Source organism: Pristiophorus japonicus, chromosome 20 (assembly GCF_044704955.1).
Source record: "Pristiophorus japonicus isolate sPriJap1 chromosome 20, sPriJap1.hap1, whole genome shotgun sequence".
NCBI lineage: Eukaryota > Metazoa > Chordata > Chondrichthyes > Pristiophoridae > Pristiophorus > Pristiophorus japonicus.
Window position 1 is genome coordinate 15242603 of NC_091996.1, and position 19837 is coordinate 15262439.

A 19837-nucleotide genomic window follows, 5' to 3' on the forward strand; every position below is an offset into this window, starting at 1 on the left:
CTGACAGGCTGCCTGTCCAAACTAAACATCGACACACGCTACATGCTCAGATGGGACATTCTCTCGCCTGGCCTTAGAGAGGTGCTGGTAAACTCAACACCATCCCAGGCCACTTGATCGACAGCCCATCCACCACCGTAACAACATCAGAAATAGAAACAGGAGTCGGCCATTCGGCCCCTCGAGCCTGCTCTGCCATTCAATACGATCATGGCTGATCTTCTACCTCAACTCCACTTTCCTGCACTGTCCCCATATCTTTTAATTCCCTAAGAGTCCAAAAATCTATCAATCTCATTCTTGAATATACTCAATGTCTGAGCCTCCACAGCCCTCTGCGGTTGAGAATTCCAAAGATTTCTCCTCATCTCAGTCCTAAATGGCCGACCCCTTATTCTGAGACTGTGACCCCTGGTTCCAGACTCCCCAGCCAGGGGAAACATCCTCCCTGCATCTACCCTGTCAAGTCCTGTAAGAATTTTGTATGTTTCAATGAGATCACCTCTTATTCTTCTAAACTCTAGAGAATATAGGCCTAGTCTACTCAATCTCTCCTCATAGGACAATCCCCCCATCCCAGGAATCAGTCTGGTGAACATTCACTGCACTCCCTCTATGGCAAGTATCTCCTTCCTTGGGTAAGGAGACCAAAGCTGTACACAATACTCCAGGTGTGGTCTCACCAGGACCCTATATAATTGCAGTAAGACTCTTAGCCTTCATTACAAAGGAATTGGAGTATAACATACCATTTGTTTTCCTAATTGCTTGCTGTACCTGCATGTTAACGTTCAGTGATTCGTGTACAAGGACACCCAAGTCCCTCTGAACACCAACATGTCCCAATCTCTCCATTTAAAAAATATTCTGCTTTTCTATTTTTCCTACCAAAGTGGATAACTTCACATTTCTCCACTTTATATTCCATTTGCCATGTTCTTGCCTACTCACTTAGCCTGACTATGTGCCTTTGCAGCCTTTGTGTGTCCTCCTCACAGCTTACCTTCCCATCTAGCTTTGTATCCTTAGCAAACTTGGATAGATTACACTCGGTCCCCTCATTTCAGTCAACAACCACTCCCTCCATCACTGGCGCCCCCTGGCTGCAGTGTGTGCTATTCCACAGGAGTCAATGCAGCAACTCGCCAAGGCTTCTTCAGCAGCATTTCCCAAACTCGCGACCTCTACCATCTACAAGGACAAGGGCAGCAGGTGCATGGGAACACCACTACCTCCAGATTCCCCCCCAAGTCACACACCATCCTGACTTGGACACTTATCGTTGTTTCTTCATCCTCATTGGGTCAAAGTCCTGGAACTGCCTACTTAACAGCACTGTGGGAGCATCTTCAACACACGGCCTACAGCGGTTCAAGAAGGCGTATCATCACTAACTTTCTCCAGGGCAACTAGGGATGGGCAATAAATGCTGGCAATGCCCACATCCCGTGAATGACTTTTTAAAAACTTGTTGGGATTGTACAATGTTCAATCCTCTCAGAATGGCCACAAGCACCCCACTAATTTAAGGAAGGCACCACTAACAATATAAATGAGCGATCTGTACAAACTAAACTTGATTATCAATCATTTTTAAATTGCAGTTATCTGATTTGTGTGGATAGGTATTTAATGTTCTGCAGTGCCCATTGGCTGTGCTAAAATTCTGGCAATTAAATGACACCTGTGTGGTTACTCTCCATGGCCAGTCAGTCACATGGTCACTCAGTCACATGGTCACTCAGTCACATGGTCACTCAGTCACATGGTCACTCAGTCACATGGTCAAGGAGTCACACGGTCAAGGAGTCACACGGTCAAGGAGTCACACGGTCACTCAGTCACACGGTCACTCAGTCACACGGTCACTCAGTCACACGGTCACTCAGTCACACGGTCACTCAGTCACACGGTCACTCAGTCACACGGTCAAGAAGTCACACGGTCAAGGAGTCACATGGTCAAGGAGTCACATGGTCAAGGAGTCACATGGTCAAGGAGTCACATGGTCAAGCAGCCACGGTCAAGCAGTCAAAAAGTAGTCACATGGTCACTCAGTCACATGATCAAGCAGCCACATGGTCAGTCACATGGTCAGTCACATGGTCAAACAGTCACATGCTCACTCAGTCACAGTCGCATGGTCAAGTGGTCACATGGCCACTCAGTCACATGGCCACAGTCACATGGTCACTCAGTCACATGGTCAGTCACATAGTCAATCAGTCACATGGTCAAGTGGTCACATGGCCATTCATTCACATGGTCAAGTGGTCACATGGCCACTTGTTCACATGGTCACTCAATCACATGGTCATACAGTTACATAGTCAAGCAGTCAGATACACCTTTGCTGATAATCTTACATATCATGGAATTAATTGTCAGTGTTTCATATCAGTTTCAGTAAGTAACTTAAACATATTCCCATAACAATCAGACTGAGCTCATTTATCAATTAAACAACCGGTTTGAGCCAACTGCTCCAGGCAAACATTGAGTTTTATTCACAGACGTTGACCTGCTAATGTTGACTTCAAACCTTAATAAATAATCCCAGAAACAGGTTAAAACTAAGGACGTCTCATTGGAGAAGCCAATGGAACAAAAGTGGTAATTGGAGGGGACGGTTCCTGGTTGCAGCGAGGTCCCTCTACCTTTCCCGTCTTGTCTCCTCAAGGCAGGCTGGATCAGCAGACAGATTCTTTGGCTATGCCCACTCTTCCTGAGTAGATTGAATATTGAGTGTCAGCAAGCTATTCAACCAGGGAAGGGAGAGCACAACAAAAGAGATAGAAAGAAACAGTTGCATCTATATAGCACCTTTCACGACTTCGGGACACCTTAAAGCACTTTACAGTCAATGAAGTACTTTTTGGAGTGTAGCCACTGTTGTAATGTGAGAAACGCAGCAGCCAATTTTGAGCACAGCAAGCTCCCACCAACAGCAATGAGATAATGATCAGATAATCTGTTTTTTTCAGTGATGTTGATTGAGGGATAAATATTGGCCAGGACACCGGGGAGAACTCCCCTGCTCTTCTTCGAAATAGTGCCATGGGATCTTTTTTACGTGAGAGCAGACGGGACCTCGGTTTAACGTCTCATCCGAAAGACGGCACTTCTGACAGTGCAGCACTCCCTCATCACTGCACTGGAGTGTCAGCCACTCCTGAGCTAGATTTTTGTGCTCAAGTCTCTGGAGTGGGACTTGAACCCACAACCTTCTGACTCAGAGGTGAGAGTGCTACCAATACCTGAAACCCAGGCACATAAACACTGTACAACACAGGGTCACTGATGAATATGTTCAAGAGCAGGAACCTTACTCCCCATTCCAACCCAGGGGCACTGAGAACAATTGAAACCAGTCAATTCAGCGTAGAGCGGGAGTGAAACGTGGAACCCTCCGTGTGTGTGTTGTGTTGTGTGTATGTGTTTCGTGTGTGTTGTGTGTGCGTGTGCTGTGTATATGGTGTGTGTAGTGTGGTGTGTGTGTGTGGTGTGTGTATATGGTGTGTGTGTGTTGTGTGGTGTATGTGTGTGAGAGTATGTGTGTGTGTGTGTGCTGTGTATATGTGTGTGTGTGTGTGTTGTATATGTGTTGTGTATGAGGTGTATGTGTGTGCTGTGTGTGAATGTGTGTGTTGTGTATATGTGTGAGTGTGACTGGTGAGTGCGTGAGTGGTGAGTGTGTGTGTATGTGTTGTGTGTGAGGTGTATATGTGTGAGTGGTGCATGTGTGAGTGATGAGTGTGTGTGTGGTGAGTGTGTGTGTGTGCTGTGTATGTGTTGCGTGTGTTGTGTATATGTGTGAGTGGTGCATGTGTGAGTGATGAGTGTGTGTGTGGTGAGTGTGTGTGTGTGCTGTGTATGTGTTGCGTGTGTTGTGTATATGTGTGAGTGGTGAGTGTGTGAGTGGTGAGTGTGTGTGTGCTGTGTGTGAATGTATGTGTTGTGTATGTGAGTGGTGAATGTGTATATATGTGTTGTATGTGTTGTGTGTGTGAGACTGAGCATCCCACCACCCAGTGCATTTAAGAGTCTGTCAAATAATTTGATGGATTCTTTTTAATTTTTCCCCTCTCCCTTACACGTGGAATTATCATAAGATGTGCTTATGGCCGGAACACGAAGGAATAAGTTTGTCAGGCGATATCCTAATGATTGCACAAGAAAACCAATTTACCTATTACTCACTTGCTCAGCGAGACGCAGCATAATCTTCACAGATTTGAAAGCCAGTGCCTTTATAATGTTTAAAATTACGCTCCTGTTGTCCAAAAAAGCCGGAGAAATACTGGAAAACAGCTGTGATTATCACCATGGGGATGGCAGTAATTGGGCTATTTGTTTAAAAAAAAGAAAAAACGGAGAGAAATAGAACCATCAGCGGGCAGCGTTGTAAAGAAAACCTGAAACCTAAGATGGGCAAATTGGGCCTTCTCCTGACACTTTAGGCCCCAGCAGGACAGATAATCAGTTTTCCCGCTGCCCTCGCCGGTTTTGACAAGCTCAATTCAATTCTTGAACTGTCAAAACGAATTTAGATCTTCCAATTTCATCCATTTTCCCACTCGCCCCCCGCCTTAAGAAACATTTCTTTTTTTTTTAACATCGGAAATTTGTTTCTGGAAGTGTTTAAAGGCCCCCGATTTCACAAGCTCTCCCCGAGTGGTGTGGCAGCTCAGTACTTGAGTCACCAGCCTCACACGTTAACCATTTACCAGTATCTGTGCCATGTCTGTCTTCCGTCTCGTGTTGGCCACAATTCCACAGGTGCAGCCACATGCTGAGGCACCTTGGTTCAGTAACCCTTCGGTGTAAGGCCGAGTGGGTCATTTTAACTCACACTGGGGGGGGGAGAGCTTCTCCCCGCCGCACCACCCCCCCCCCCGAGCTTAATGTGTAATGAAATGCTAAACCTGCTTATTAAAAAAACAGGTTTCTAAACTCATCGCACTCAAGGGCACAGGGGAAATCTTCTCCACTGAATTCTGGCTCTCGGGTGGCTCCATTCATTATTCATCATCATAGGCAGCCCCTCAGAATCGAGGAAGACTTGCTTGCACTCTTAAAGTGAGTCCTTAGGTGACTGTACAGTCCAATACGAGAATCACAGTCCCTGCCACAGGTGGAACAGACAGTGGTTGAAGGAAAGGGAGGGTGGGACTGGTTTGCCGCACGCTCCTTCCACTGCCTGCGCTTGGTTTCTGCATGCTCTCGGTGACGAGACTCGAGGTGCTCAGCGCCCTCCCGGATGCTCTTCCTCCACTTAGGGCAGTCTTTGGCCAGGGACTCCCAGGTGTCAGTGGGGATGTTGCACTTTATCAAGGAGGCTTTGAGGGTGTCCTTGTAACCTTTGGCTCATTGCCGTGAAGGAGTTCCGAGTAGAGCGCTTGCTTTGGGAGTCTCGTGCCTGGCATGCAAACGATGCGGGCTGCCCAACGGAGCTGGTCAAGTGTGGTCAGTGCTTCAATGCTGGGGATGTTGGCCTGGTCGAAGACGCTGATGTTGGTGCGTCTATCCACCCAGGGGATTTGTAGGATCTTGCAGAGACATCATTGGTGGTATTTCTCCAGCGACTTGAGGTGTCTACTATAAGGCAGTGGATAACAGTGGGGCCTGGGTCCCTGCTCCTGGCTCTCGTCCAGTGACCCTGCTGTAAACCACAATCCCCGTACAGGACCAGGATTGGGCCTGGCTGTGACGCCCCCATTGTTGAATAGCAGCACCACACCCCACCCCCCCCCCGCCACACCCCTGTCTCGGCTCAGATAGGAATGGTCGCTTGGCCACAGTAGCGAAGGGCTGCTGGTGGGACCGTACCCAGCGAAGGGTTAATGAGGTCAAGAGGGATAGGGAGCCAGCTGGCAGCGGGGGATAGGGTGGTGAATAACGGGCTGCCTGTGACTCCTCCCCCCCCCCCCCCCAATAACCTGTTCTACCGAGGCGACCAGTGCTCCCGAGATTTAAACCACTTCTCCATTAGTGGGAGATCCACCAAGTCCCGCTCACCCATCACCCCCCGTGTTCGCTGACCTACACTGGCTCCCGGTTAAGCAACGCCTCAATTTCAAAATTCTCATCCTTGTTTACAAACTCCTCCATGGCCCTCGCCCCTCCCTATCTCTGTAATCAGTACTCACTGAGACTTCGGGGCAGCACCAAACAGCGCCTCTCAGGATATAGTGTGCCGGAGTGTGAAAGTGAAGACTCTCACAGGATGGAATGGGAAGGGTTTTGATCCAATGGAAATCTAGGAAGAAAAGGCAGAAAGTGGGAAGAGGTTCAGCCTATTTGAATTCTACGCAGCAGGAAATGGTTTGATCCAAAGCTCGGCAGCCCGTGTCCTAACTCGCACCAAGTCCCGCTCACCCATCACCCCGCTGTGCTCGCTGACCCACGTTGGCTTCCGGTCCAGCAACGCCTCGAATTCACAATTCTCATCCTCATGTTCAAATATCTCCGTGGCCTCGCCCCTCCCTATCTCTGTAATCTCCTCCAGCCCCATGACCCTCCGAGATCTCTGCGTTCCTCCAACTCTGCCCCCTTGTGCGTCCCCCCACTTCCTTCGCCCCACCCATTGGCGGCTGTGTCTTAGCCGTTTGGGGCCTAAGCCTTGGGAGGTTTTACTATGCAAGAGGCGTTATATAAATGCTAGCTGTTGCAGTTGAATTTTGTGCAATCTGGAGTTGATTTAGCAATTTTACACAATTCTGACTCCCGCGTCGCAGTATAGGTAGGAGGAAAGTGCACCATTAAAAAACGGCTGGTTTATTCTGGCGAAGTTGGCTGAAAATGCCCAGAGCACAATCGCTTACACCAGCTAGATACCAGTGGAGGGGCAACTACCGGATTGCAACTGTGGTGAACGTTTGTATGGCGTCGTCCACATAACAAGACGCCCAAAGCTCTTTGCAGAGCAAGGCGGAGACAGGAAGTGGGAAGAGGTTTGCGGAGGTGCTCGGGAGCACTGTCGATGAGGTAAACGTTTGAGGAGGATTTTGGGGCGAGGTAGCAAGAGTAAAAGGTTTGAGGAGACGGTTCCAAGAGTGTGTGGGCATAGTGGCTGAAGGAACTGCAACTGAAGGTGGAACAAGGGGGATGTAATGTATGCACCAGTGAGCATGCTCACAAGTTTGTGTAGCTGTTGCACTGTGAGTGGCTTAGCCAGTCACGTGATGTTTACACGACTCAATAAAACCCCAGTCAGTTGGGTCTAGGTAATCCACGATGAGGTATGCAGTTGTGAGCCTAGTGGATGAACTGGTAATGTGTAGTGTGATTGTTGAACCTTTTGTTAATAAACCAACTAGTTCTTAACAACAATGTGTTGCTATGAATTCTTAAGCAAAGAACCCTTGAAGCAAATACATTACAGGGAATGAGGCAGAAACGCAGTAGACCAGAGCAGGAAACGCTTGTCCTGACAGAAGCTCGAGAATATTGCCGGGTAAAAGAAAAAGAAAAGACAGACTTGCACATTACCAGTTCATCCACTAGGCTCACAACTGCATACCTCGTCGTGGATGACCTAGATCCAGCTGACTGGGGTTTTATTGAGTCTTGTGAACATCACGTGACTGGCTAAGCCACTCCCAATGCAACAGCTCCACAAGTTCACGACCACCGGACGTTTCAAAGCACTTTACAGCCAATGAAGTACTTTTGGAATGCAGTCACTGTTGTAATGTGGGAAATGCGGCAATCAATTTGCACACAGCAAGCTCCCACACACAGCAATGTGATAATGACCAGGGTAGGGTGGAGCGACAGGGCCGAGGTTTAACATTCGTAACGTTTAGATGGCGTGCAGGGATCTGCATCGATAGAGATGGACAGGGGGATATTTTCATCCTCCCTGCCTACTTCGCCCATAACTGGTACCAAACGCAGCAAGGAGATGGGGTCAGGGGTAAGCCAGCACCAGAACTGTGAGTGACAGCAGAAGTGACAAGCTGAAGACTGTTGCCTGACAGAGAGGACAGACTGGAGTGACACCGAACACTGGGGTCTGCTGCCCACAACCTTTACTCACATGCTCCATTCTCTGCTGGGAGGGCCGATAGCAGGCTGCTCCTAAGCTTTCCTATTGAACTGGGCAGGATCCCATCCACAAATCAATACCTAGTTCTGTTCATTCATTTTTTTCCCCGGCTCACTCTCCAGCGACCCCCTACGGGCAAGTACGTTCATGGAGGTGTCAGGTCAAAGCAGGCGGCCCCCCACAGCTGAATAGTCTTCTGTTGTTCAATGTCCAAGGTCACATATGCAGAGCGGCCAATTAAAGGCTTTCGGCACTGTGGAGCTGTACCCTTGCAAGAGGGAATGGGGGGGAAATTCGTTAGTTTAACGCCTCCCGTTAGCGCCTGGGGAGGGGCGCTAACCGGGCCCTAAGGGGGTTAGCGCCCAAGAGCAGCCAATGCAGCGACGTCCACGAGCTTCAGGGCCGATTTAACCCTGGCGCTAACTCTTACCGCCTCGGCCTCCAGTGCCTCGCCGATCGTGACATCATAAAGTGCGCACGGTGCCCAGTCACCGCGCCGGATGTGAAATTGCTTCTCGCCCTCTGCTGTGTCTCCCGCCCCCGTGAACAGCAGCAGCAAGAGGAGGCGCTTTCAATTAAAGGGGATGGTTTTCTGGTAGGACAGCCTTTATTATTTGCAGCAGTCTGGTGCCTGCTCAAAGTTTCTGATGTTTCATTGCCGCGCGATGTTCAAGCCCTCCACTGTGTGAGAGAGTGTTTGGGGCTGTAATGGCAGTCACGCAGGTCGCCTTGCAATGCAGAGCTGCCCACAAGTAGGCTGTGGACCATCACAGGCCCTTCCCCTTTAAGCGAGGGGACCAGCCTCTGATGCCGTTAGCAATGCGCTCCACATTGTTCAGCGCTCTGCCGCTACTGCCCCGCTCTCGGACTTCAGCGCCCCAAGAGAAGTGGTTAGCGCTTGATTTAGCTCTCCACTTCCCTCTCGGAGCGCTGAAGCTGAATCATTAGCGCCCGGAGCTACTTTTCAAAGGTTAACGCCCCAGCCAGGGCGCTCCGGAGCTGCTAGCCCATCCGATGTCTCCAGGGGAGGAGGCCAGAAAATGAGAAGGAAAACACACTGCATAAAGTTGAAATGAAAAGGCGTTTATGGCCCCTTTGGATACCAGGTGTAGTGTCAGCAGTGGCTCAGTGGGTTGCACTGTTGCCTCTGAGTCAGCAGGTTGTGGGCTCATGTCCCACTCCAGAGACTTAATCACAGAAATCGAGGCCGACACTACGACTACTTTTAGGCAGTCCCTCGTGATGAGGATGACGCTCTTCACACCAAAAAGGATAGGCTCACAGGTGTTACAATGAGTTACATCTTAAAGGGTGGAAGATGCCTGTGCGTGGATTTGTTTCACGTGGGGTGGCCGTTGCACTCCAGCCACCACACGGGCTTGACAGAGCTCGGTCTTGGTCCAGTGGCAAGGGTTAACCAAGACAAACATAAAGAACATAAGAAATAGGAGCAGGAGTAGGCCCCTCATGCCTGCTCTGCCATTGAATACAATCATGGCTGATCTGATCATGGACTCAGCTCCACTTCCCTGCCCGCTCCCCAATACCCCTTATTCCCTTATCGGTTAAGCAACTGTCTATCTCCGTCTTAAATTTATTCAATGTCCCAGCTTCCACAGTTCTCCGAGGCAGCGAATTCCACAGATTTACAACCCTCAGAGAAGAAATTCCTCCTCATCTCAGTTTTAAATGGGTAGCCCCTTATTCTAAGATTATGCCCCCTAGTTCTAGTCTCCCTCATCAGTGGAAACATCTTCTCTGCATCCATCTTGCCGAGCCCCCTCATAATCTTATACCTTTCAATAAAATCACCTCTCATTCTTCTGAATTCCAATGAGTAGAGGCCCAACCTCCTCAACCTGGAGTGGTAACTGGAGACCAAGCTCTGTTGTGCCTCCCCTGGGCCCCGACCGTTCTGCTGTTAAATGCTGCACCGCTCCTAGACCACGGCCTGACACTGTCCCAGCCCAGCGAGGGGCAGAGGTCGAGCCCAGCGAGGGGCAGAGGTCGAGCCCAGCGAGGGGGCAGAGGTCGAGCCCAGCGAGGGGCAGAGGTCGAGCCCAGCGAGGGGCAGAGGTCGAGCCCAGGAACGGTGCGGCATATATATCAGAGAGGTCGTAGCTCAGGAGTGGCTGACACTCCAGTGCAGTGCTGAGGGAGCGCCGCACTGTCGGAGGTGCCGTCTTTCAGATGAGGCGTTAAACTGAGGTCCCGTCTGCTCTCTCAGGTGGACTTAAAAGGTCCCGTGGCACTATTTCGAAGAAGAGGAGGGGGGATAGATATTGGCCAGGACACCGCGGATAGCTCCTCTGCTCTTCTTCGAAATAGTGGCCATGGGATCTTTTACGTCCACCTGAGAGAGCAGACGGGACCTCGGTTTAATGTCTCATCTGAAACACGGCACCTCCAACAGTGCGGTGCTCCCTCAGCACTGCACTGGAGTGACAGCCTAGATTTATGTGCTCAAGTCCCTGGAGTGGCCTGGAAGGGGCCAGGAAGGAGTTAAAGTTTGTGAAAGGAAAGGTTTGAAGTTCTGCCGCAGGGCATCCCTCCATGGGAGAATGCATTACACGGGCACCTGGACATTACAACAGCTAAATAGCGCACAGCTGGTCAGTGTGACTATAGAGTTACCTTTATCTCAGCCCTTCGGCCTACCTTATTTAGATGTGCAGATGTTAAGTGCTCACCACCCATCCCCCCGCAAGAAAAATACTGTTTGTATTTCTGACCCGACACTTGCTCCTCGCTGCTTTGATCAGTGCTGCGGAGTTAATGCGCTTGTATCTGCTGCAAAGTAGTGGGACTCGCGGACATCCACAAGCTTTGAGGCAATCAGCCTCCCTCTCCTCCTCTGCGTCTCCTGAAGGCACTGACTCCTCGCACGTTCAGGCCAAAAAAATATTAACAGAAAGAAAACAAATACGCTGGACTGCACAGCCTGAAAGGGGGGTGGAGCCAGACTCAATTTTATCTTTTAAAGGGAAGTTGGATAAATATCTGAATAAAAAAAAAAAATTGCAGGTCTAGGGGGAAAGGGTGGGGGAATGGGACTAAAAGGAAAAGGAAAGACTTGCATTTATATAGCGCCTTTCATGGCCATCGGACATCTCAAAGCGCTTTGCAGCTAATGAAGTACTTTTGGAGTGTAGTCACTGTTGTGATGTAGCTGAGAGTCAGCACGGGCTCGACGGGCCGAATGGCCTTCTTCCGTGCTGTAACCATTCTATGATTCCATGATTTTGGATTGAAGTTCCTCGATGGCTTGGTGAGTTTATCCAGACCAGGATGTACTCCGGTTTGGTCTCCCGGGATTAGCTGGCCTGAGCAGGCGCGGCAATGGGCTGCTATGCTTAGCCTCAGTACCCCTGGGCGAGGGAGGAAATTCCCCGGGGGCATTGGCTCCTGATCGGCAAACACTGCCCCCTGCTGGAAAGTGCGCATCTGTGCACATCGGAGCAGGACCACATCAGCCCGAGTGTCGGCTGCAACGAGGTCAGTCATGGTCAAATAGCCCACTGACCATTGCCAAGGCCCGCAGGGGTATCATGGCCATTTGTTGAGTGGAGTGGGTGGAGCAGTCCTGCAGAGTACCTGGCACCTGTGGAACCATTCCCAGCTTCGGACAAGGTGGGAAGGGAAGAACATTTGTGTCTAGAAATAAAATGTGCTGACAACCCACCGACGTCCACCCAAACTGAAATCAGTTCGACACAGGCTGGATTCAAGCCTCAGATCCCCCTGAGGATTCACTCCCTCTGCCAGCGCACTGGTTAATGAGTTCCTTCGTGCGCTAGTTTAGTGCAGTTGTTAACTTGTTTAAAATAAATGGATTAACGATTGTACTGAAACAGCACATGCAGGAATTTTCCCCAAATCCTCACCTCTGAGTCCGAAGGTTGTGGGTTCAGGTCCCACTTCAGGAACTTGAGCACAAAAATCTAAGCTGACACTCTAGTGCACTGTTGAGGGAGTGCTGCACTGTCGGAGGTGCCATTTTTCGGATGAGACGTTAAACCGAGGTCCTGTCTGCTCTCTCAGGTGGACGTAAAAGATTACACGGCACTATTTCGAAGAAGAGCAGGGGAGTTATCCCCGGTGTCCTGGCCAATATTTATCCCTCAATCGACCTATCATAAAACAGATTATCTGGTCATTATCACATTGCTGTTTGTGGGAGCTTGCTCTGCGCAAATTGGTTGCCGCGTTTCCCACATTACTACACTCCAAAAAGTACTTCATTAGCTGTAGAGCGCTTTGAGACGTGCGGTGGTCGTGAAAGGCGCTATATAAATCCAAGTCTTTCTTTTTTTCAATTATGTTAACTGAAGGAAATTAAAGCCACTGGTCTGGTTTGCAGAACTTCACACTAGGCAGGATATTCTTCTGAGTGGATTAGAATGATTGCTACGTTGTTGTGTTAAACTTGCATTTATATAGCACCTTTAACGTAGTAAAATGTCCCAAGGTGCTTCACTGGAGCATAATCAGACAGGCAACCAAATAAGCATGCATTAGGGCCGGTGACCAATTGTCAAACAGGTGAATTTTAAGCAGCGTCTAAATTAATGAATTGACGATTCATCCCTGTAATGTATTTGCTTCATGGGTTCTTGGCTTAAGAATTCATAGCAACAGATTGCTATTAAGAACTAGTTGGTTTATTAACAAAGGTTTAACATTCACACTACATATTACCAGTTCATCCACTAGGCTCACAACTGCATACCTCATCGTGGATGACCTAGACCCAACTGGCTGGGGTTTTATTGAGTCTTGTGAACATCACGTGACTGGCTAAGCCACTAACAATGCAACAACTCCACAAATCTGTGAGCATGCTCACAGGTGCATATATTACAAACAACTTGCATTTATATAGTGCTTTTAGCATGCCAAGGTGCTTCACTGGAGCATAACCACGCAACCAGATAAGAAGACTTTAGGACAGGTGAGTAAATGTCAAAGAGGTGGGTTTGAAGCAGTGGCTAAATTCATGAATTCCCGATTCATTCCCCATTCACGTGCTGCTGAAATGGATACACACCAGGCACTGGACTAAAGCAGGGCGAAAGGACAGAGTGGGCTCGATCACAATACTGCCCTCCCTGCCTGTTTCCTGTCTGAAGTGCAGTTTGAGTACAGTCAGTAACCTGCGTTTGACTCACTAATGCTGCGTCCCTGATCCTCCTTGGTCAATAAATGTCCTTGTTTCTGTGAGTGGGGCTTGCGATATGCCCGGACGTCCTGCCCAGCCCCTTCCGACACCGTCCATTTCTCTGCGTTTTATAGCCTTCATTTTTAGGGCGCCTGACTCTGCCACTCGGTGCTTTCAATCAAATCTAATCGTGCCCATTGGGCGAGCAGTCCAATGGGGTGAAGACGCACCGAATGGGTCATTCCATGGACTGTGCTGGGTCATTGACTCCACGGGGAGTGTTGGGAGATGAGCTACGGTTGGACTCAGTGTCCCCCCAGCTGGGGTAGGAGGGGCTATGAGCCAGCGGCCCCACTCCTGATCGCTATCCATGGAACCCACCCGGCTGCAAAGTGTGCGGACTTTAGGGGAGGGTAGATCAGAGCATCGCTGTAATGACCCCTATGGTTGAATAGCCTGTCGAGGCACCACCTGGTTTTGCACGTAAAGAACAGGAAACTGAGTGCGGTACTAGAGGACAGCTCTCGTCTCGTGATCCCACACATCAGCAAGAGACATAAAAGTACTTGGATGTGCATTTAAAGAGCTGTGAACCACAGGGCTGCGGACCTAGCGCTGGAAAGTGGCATTAGGCTGGGTGACTCTTTTTCGACCGGAACAGACACGATGGGCCGAATGGCCTCCTTCTGTGTCGGAATTTTTCTATGATTCTATTCTGTTTCTATGACACCACCTCAGGAAAGGGGAGTGGGGAAAGGAAGAAAATTAAAATAAAGATAAACTGTAAGCCTCAGATAGCGTGCAGAGGAGACTTACCAGAACGGTACCAGGGATGACAGATGTGGAGAGACTGGAGAAGCTGGGGTTGTTCTCCTTGGAGCAGAGAAGGTTAAGGGGAAATTTAATCGTGTTCAACATTAGGAGGGGTTTTGATTGAGTAAGTGAAGTGAAACTGTTTCTAGTGGCAGGAGGTAACCAGAGGACACAGATTTAAGGGAACTGACAAATGAAGCAGAGGGGGAGATGAGGAGAATTTTTTTGTAATGCACCGAGGTGTTACGATCTGGAATGCACGGCCTGACAGGGCGGTGGAAGCAGATTCAATAATAACTTTAAAAGGGGAATTGGATAAATACTTGAAGGGGAAAGATTTGCTGGGTTATGGGGAAAGAGCGGGAGAGTGGGATTGGTTGGATCGCTCTACCAAAGAATCCACAGGCACGAGGGGCCGAATGGCCTGCTTCCGTGCTGTATGAATCAATGATATAAATAACAGATGGGTGGAGGGCGAGAAATATCGTTCACCCACTTTAACCGACTTTGATTTTTGTTGTGGTAAAAACACTTGTGCTACCAAAACAACAACTTGCGTTTATTTAATGCTCCTCACATGTTTTACAGGGGGAGGGAAGGACGGTGAGCAGGATATGGGGGAGTTTGGGAGGTGTAATATATGCACCTGTGAGGATGCTCACAGGTTTGTAGAACTGTTGACGATGGAGTCCACTCTACGCGGGAGTCCTCCCACTATTTATCGGGGACTTGGCCTGGAGGGTGGTGCACGGAGCAGTCACGTGCAACAAATTTTTAAGCCGGTTCACGGGCTCCCAGGCCGCCTAAAATTTCTGCGGTCTGGAGGAGTCCGTGTTCCATGTTTTTACTGAATGTGCGAGGTTGCAGCCCCTGTTCAACTATTTAAAGGGGCTGCTCCTGAAATTCTGGCTGCACTTCAGTCCCACACTCCTGATCTTTGGGCACCCTGTGCGGAGGGGAGCGGGTAGGTCCGAGGGCCTCCTCGTAGGACTGCTGCTGGGCACGGCCAAGGGGGCCATCAGCCGGTCCAGGCAGCGGGCGGTCGAAGGGGTCGTTCAGCCCGACTGCCTGCCTCTCTTCCGCGCGTATATCCGGGCCAGGGTGTCCTTGGAGATGGAGCACGCTGTGTCCACCGGTACGTTTGAGGCGTTCCGCGAGAGGTGGGCGCCGGAGGGACTGGAGTGCATCATCACCCCCGGCAACCAAATTTTAATTTGATTTTATATGTTTTAAAGTTTAATTTGTTTTAATTGCCGGTTTTAGTGTCCCCCCTCACTTTTATAGGGGGCACTTGTAAAATTTATGATTTTAATGCCCAAAAGTAAATCACAAAAAAACACAAACAAACAAAAAAAGAACAAAAAATGTTTTTAAAAGGGGCAGTTGAAAAGTGTCGGGAGTGTCCCCCAGATTGGGGGGCACTTGATTTAATGTTTATTTTGTCTCCTATCAAAAGAGTTGTAGAGCTGTTGAGTTGGGAGTAGCCAGTCACGTGATGTTGACAAGACTCAATAAAACCCCAGCCAGTTGGATTCAGGGGATCCACGACGAGGCAGGTGCCACAGCATTGAAGCACTGACCACACTCGACCAGCTCCGTTGGGCGGGCCACATTGTCCGCACATGCCTGACACAAGACTCCCAAAACAAGCGCTCTACTTGGAGCTCCGACACGGCAAGCGAGCCCCAGGTGGGCAGAGGAAACGTTTCAAGGACACCCTCAAAGCCTCCTTGATAAACCTGTCCCACCTAGCCCTTTCCTTCAACGACTGTCTGTCCCACCTGTGACAAAGACTGTAATTCCTGTATTGGACTGTTCAGTCACCTGAGAACTCACTTTTAGAGTGGAAGCAAGTCTTCCTCGATTTTGAGGGACTGCCCTACGATGATGATGATTGTGAGCCTGGTGGATGAACTGGTAATGTGTAGTGTGATTGTTAAAACTTTTGCGAATAAACCCAACTAGTTCTTAATAGCAATATGTTGCTATGGATTCTTAAGCAAAGAACACATGAAGCAAATACATTACGGGGGGAGGCGGGGTGGGGGGTGAGCAGGGAGTGATTTTGAAGGAAAGGAGTAAGTAACAAAGGAAAGTGATTTTGGGCGAGACTTGCAGAGGGCAGGGTCGCAGTGACTGAAGGAGTGGTCTCAAATGATGAGGTGCAAGGAGCAGGACTCGGGCAATAAGAACTTGCATTTGTTCAGCACATCCTCAGGATTTCCCAAAGCACCTTCCAATCAATGGATTAGAAAGTGCAGTCGCCATTGTTCGGGAGATACACACAGCCACTAACTGGTGCACAGCAAGGTCCCAGAAACAGTGGCGGAGATGAATGACCAGGTCATTTGTGTTTGATGGTGTTTGGTGGGGGAGATATGTTGACACCAGAGGAGCTTACCGTTCTCTCTCGCATAGCGCCAGTTTAGTTTTAACATCTGAGAGGCAGCACCTCAGACAATGCTGCACTCCCTCTCTCCATACTGAACTGAGCTGAAGTGTTGGCTTGGGTTGCATGCTCAGATCCCACGGGAAGTGGGGCTTGAACCCACAACCTACTGATTCAGGTGGAAGGATCCCAACACTGAGCCAAGCTAACACACGTAATCTGGAATAGGAGGGGTAGAGGGTGCAGGTTGGAATAACTGGAGAACATCACTCCGACAAGCTAAGAGTTTGCAAAGTTTGTGAGGAGGTTGTTTTAAAGATTGTTGGAGGGGAGCCAATTGTCAAGGTGATGAAGACATGGTTGCGTTTTTTTTGGCAGCAGACTGAGAGAGGTAAGGTGCAATTGGGTGATGGTCTATGGGTGCAAAACTGTTGTCTTGGCAACTGAGATGATATGTATTAGGCTAGCCAGCTCATTGCTCAGCCGAAGCCAGTGCCTGCCCACCACTTGGCTGAGAGAGAGCGGGTGGTCATTGCAGAGGTTTATGAAGCTGGAACCAGAAACATCGAGGTGCTGTTAAAAGACATTGGGGTGGAAATCCGTTCTGTTTGCTGCCTCTGTTCATGCCGCGGAGGGGCGGTAACAGCGGCGGAAACGAGTTACGGGCAGCCGGCCAGCTTCCAACGCCCCTCTGGGACATTCGGTGCCGGTTTTGCGGGGGAGGTGGAGCAGTACCGCCCAGGAGAGGCGGGCCGGTGTGCAACGCCCCCTGGTGGCGACACCGTGCTGAAATTTGGTTTCTGGAAGACACGTGGCGCCCCGTAGCGCCCCCTGGTGGGACCGCCTGGTAAAGCGGGCAGCCCGAGCTGTTCCAGCCGTGGGTGAGGGAAGGAATGAATACCTGAGGTAAGCGTGATTGGTTTATTTTTGCGATTTATGTTTATGTGGGGTCAGCAAGGTATTGGGAATGGGGTTTTTTTGCCGATTTTCCCCCCCCCCCCCGCGAGGGAAGCCTCTCTCAGGGCGCTCAGGATTTCCAGTTGCTCAGTCGGCCTAGTGCCATATAAGAGGTGTGGAACGCCTCCCTTAGCGCTCCGCCCCACACTCAGGGCCCAGCTGGTGAATTTTGTGGCTGCAGACGCAAACCGTTTCCCGCCGCAAAATTTACCGTCCCGCCGACATTACCGTCCGAAAAAGCCTCCAACCAAATTTCCACCCCATTATTAAAAAGTAGCATTTTTCCGCAGGTAGGTGGCGATAGTCATACAGAGTCTTTATCCACCCCCCCTCTCTCCCCACCCACTCCTCACCCCCGCCCCTCTGCATTCATAAAACTGCAGGGGGGCAGCTGAAGGAGGCAGGTGGATGAAATGGAGTGTACCCACGAGTGACAAGAGCTCAGTGACATTCGGACCTCTGAGAAGCTGTGGCATAAAATAATGGGAAAACTTCGGGGAACAGCAGGACTTAGTGACTGGGACGGCAGACAATGGAAGGGAGCGGAGGAGGGCCTGGTTATCAGGGATAGGATTTCAGCTGATATGGAGTGGCTGGGTGTAGTCGGTCCTCCCAGTGCTCAGTGAGCATGTCCGTGTGACTAAGTACCTTCCAATTACAAGTCAATCAGCATAGTTCCTACTGCCGAAAGCCTATCAGGGAGTGATTGCACAACAAACAGTTTGAACAGCAGGAGTCGTGAGACAATCATGCTTTTCTAAAGAGCTAGGATGGTGAAATTGTGCTCATCGGGGTGACGGATGCCAATGCTGAGTAGGGCTGCCCGTTATTTAAAATTATTATTTTTTTTTACTCAGGATTTGCCCCTTCCTCCAACTAATTTACCCCCCCCCCCCCCCTAACCGATTTCCTTCCCACCTCTCTGGTCTTATCATCATATCATTCATAGGCAGTCTCTCAAAATGAGGATGACTTGCTTCCATGCCAAAAAAGGGTGAGTTCACACGTGTTTCAATGAAGGAGCTAAAATTCCAGGTCCTCAACTGCATCCTGAAGGGTGAAAGATGCCTGTGTGTGGATTTTTTTAACGTGTGGTGTCCGGTGCACACCAGCCACCACACGGGCTTGACAGAGCCAGGTCTTTGTCCAGTGGCAAAGGTTATCCAAGACGACTGGATATCCAAGACACAGCTGGTCTTATATGCACTGCGACACAGCTCGAGAGCTGCTGGTTACTTTTCACAAAACTCCACCAAAATTAGCCAGAGTAAGGACCGGTGGGCTATTTGACCATGGGGGCATCACAGCGTAGTCCCAATCCTGTCTCTGGTCCGGGTCCTGCATAGAAACTGTGCACATGTGTGGCGTCAGGTGGACACAGGATTGGGCACAGCTGTGACGCTCACACAGCTGATCAGCTTACCAACGCTCATGGCCTAGGCTTGTACACAAAGAATGGCCACTTGGTCAGGCTAGTGGAGAACCGGCAGGGCTTAACAACATAAACATAAAAACATAAGAAATAGGAGCCATTTGGCCCCTCGAGCCTGCTCTGCCATTCAATAAGATCATGGCTGATCTGATCTTGGCCTCAGCTCCACTTCCCTGCCCGCTCCCCATAACCCTTGACTCCATTATCGCTCAAAGATCTGTCTATCTCCACCTTAAATATATTCAATAACCCAGCCTCCACAGCTCTCTGGTGCAGAGAATTCCAAAGATTCACGACCATCTGAGAGAAGATATTGCTCCTTATTTCCGTTTTAAATGGGTGACCCCTTATTCTGAAACTATGCCCCCTAGTTCTAGATTGCCCCACGAGGGGAAACATCCTCTCTGCATCCACCCTGTCGAGCCCCCTCAGAATCTTATACGCTTCAATAAGATCACCTCTCATTCTTCTAAACTCCAATGAGTACAGGCCCAACCTGCTCAATCTTTCTTCATAAGACAACCCCTTCATCCCAGGAATCAACCTCGAGGACCTTCTCTGAACTGCCTCCAGTGCAGAATGTGGAAGCAAACACTTGCATGGCTTCAGGAGAGGCAGGAAGAACATAGGAGGGATAGAAAAAGAGAAGTACCTGGAATATGGGGCCGGAAATTGAAGAACGTACCGCCCACTGCCACCAACATTCCTTGGCAACATCCGGCCAATGCTACTTTCGACGTGACCTGGAGTGGGCGGGAGGGGAGAGTTGCTGGGAAGTGCCCGCCGACACCAGCGGACAGCCGAGTCGCACAACTGACCTCCCGCCCGCCGAGCCGCGATGTTGATGCGGGCGGGAGTTGGCGGCAGAACGGGGGATGGACCGCTGGCTGGAGGCTGGTCTGTCCCCGGCGGTAGATAGGAAGATGGGGAGTACACTTTTTTGTAATTTTTTTTCTTTACAGGGATTTACCCGGATGGGGTCCCCTGAAGGTCTTCAGGTGTTTGTTTTTTTCATGCTTTTGCTTTTCAGCTCTTCGA

The 19837-nt window shown here is 49.8% G+C and overlaps 1 long non-coding RNA gene across 1 annotated transcript; it reads right to left on the reverse strand.

Moving 5' to 3' along the window:
• Positions 1–2472: 2472 nt before the first annotated feature.
• LOC139232879 (uncharacterized) lies at positions 2473–12145 on the reverse strand. The gene is made up of 4 exons (XR_011588089.1): positions 11935–12145; positions 6150–6259; positions 4201–4346; positions 2473–2725 (listed from the first exon to the last, which is right to left on the reverse strand). It is a non-coding gene; the product is annotated as an uncharacterized lncRNA (long non-coding RNA).
• Between the last annotated feature and the right edge of the window lie 7692 nt (positions 12146–19837).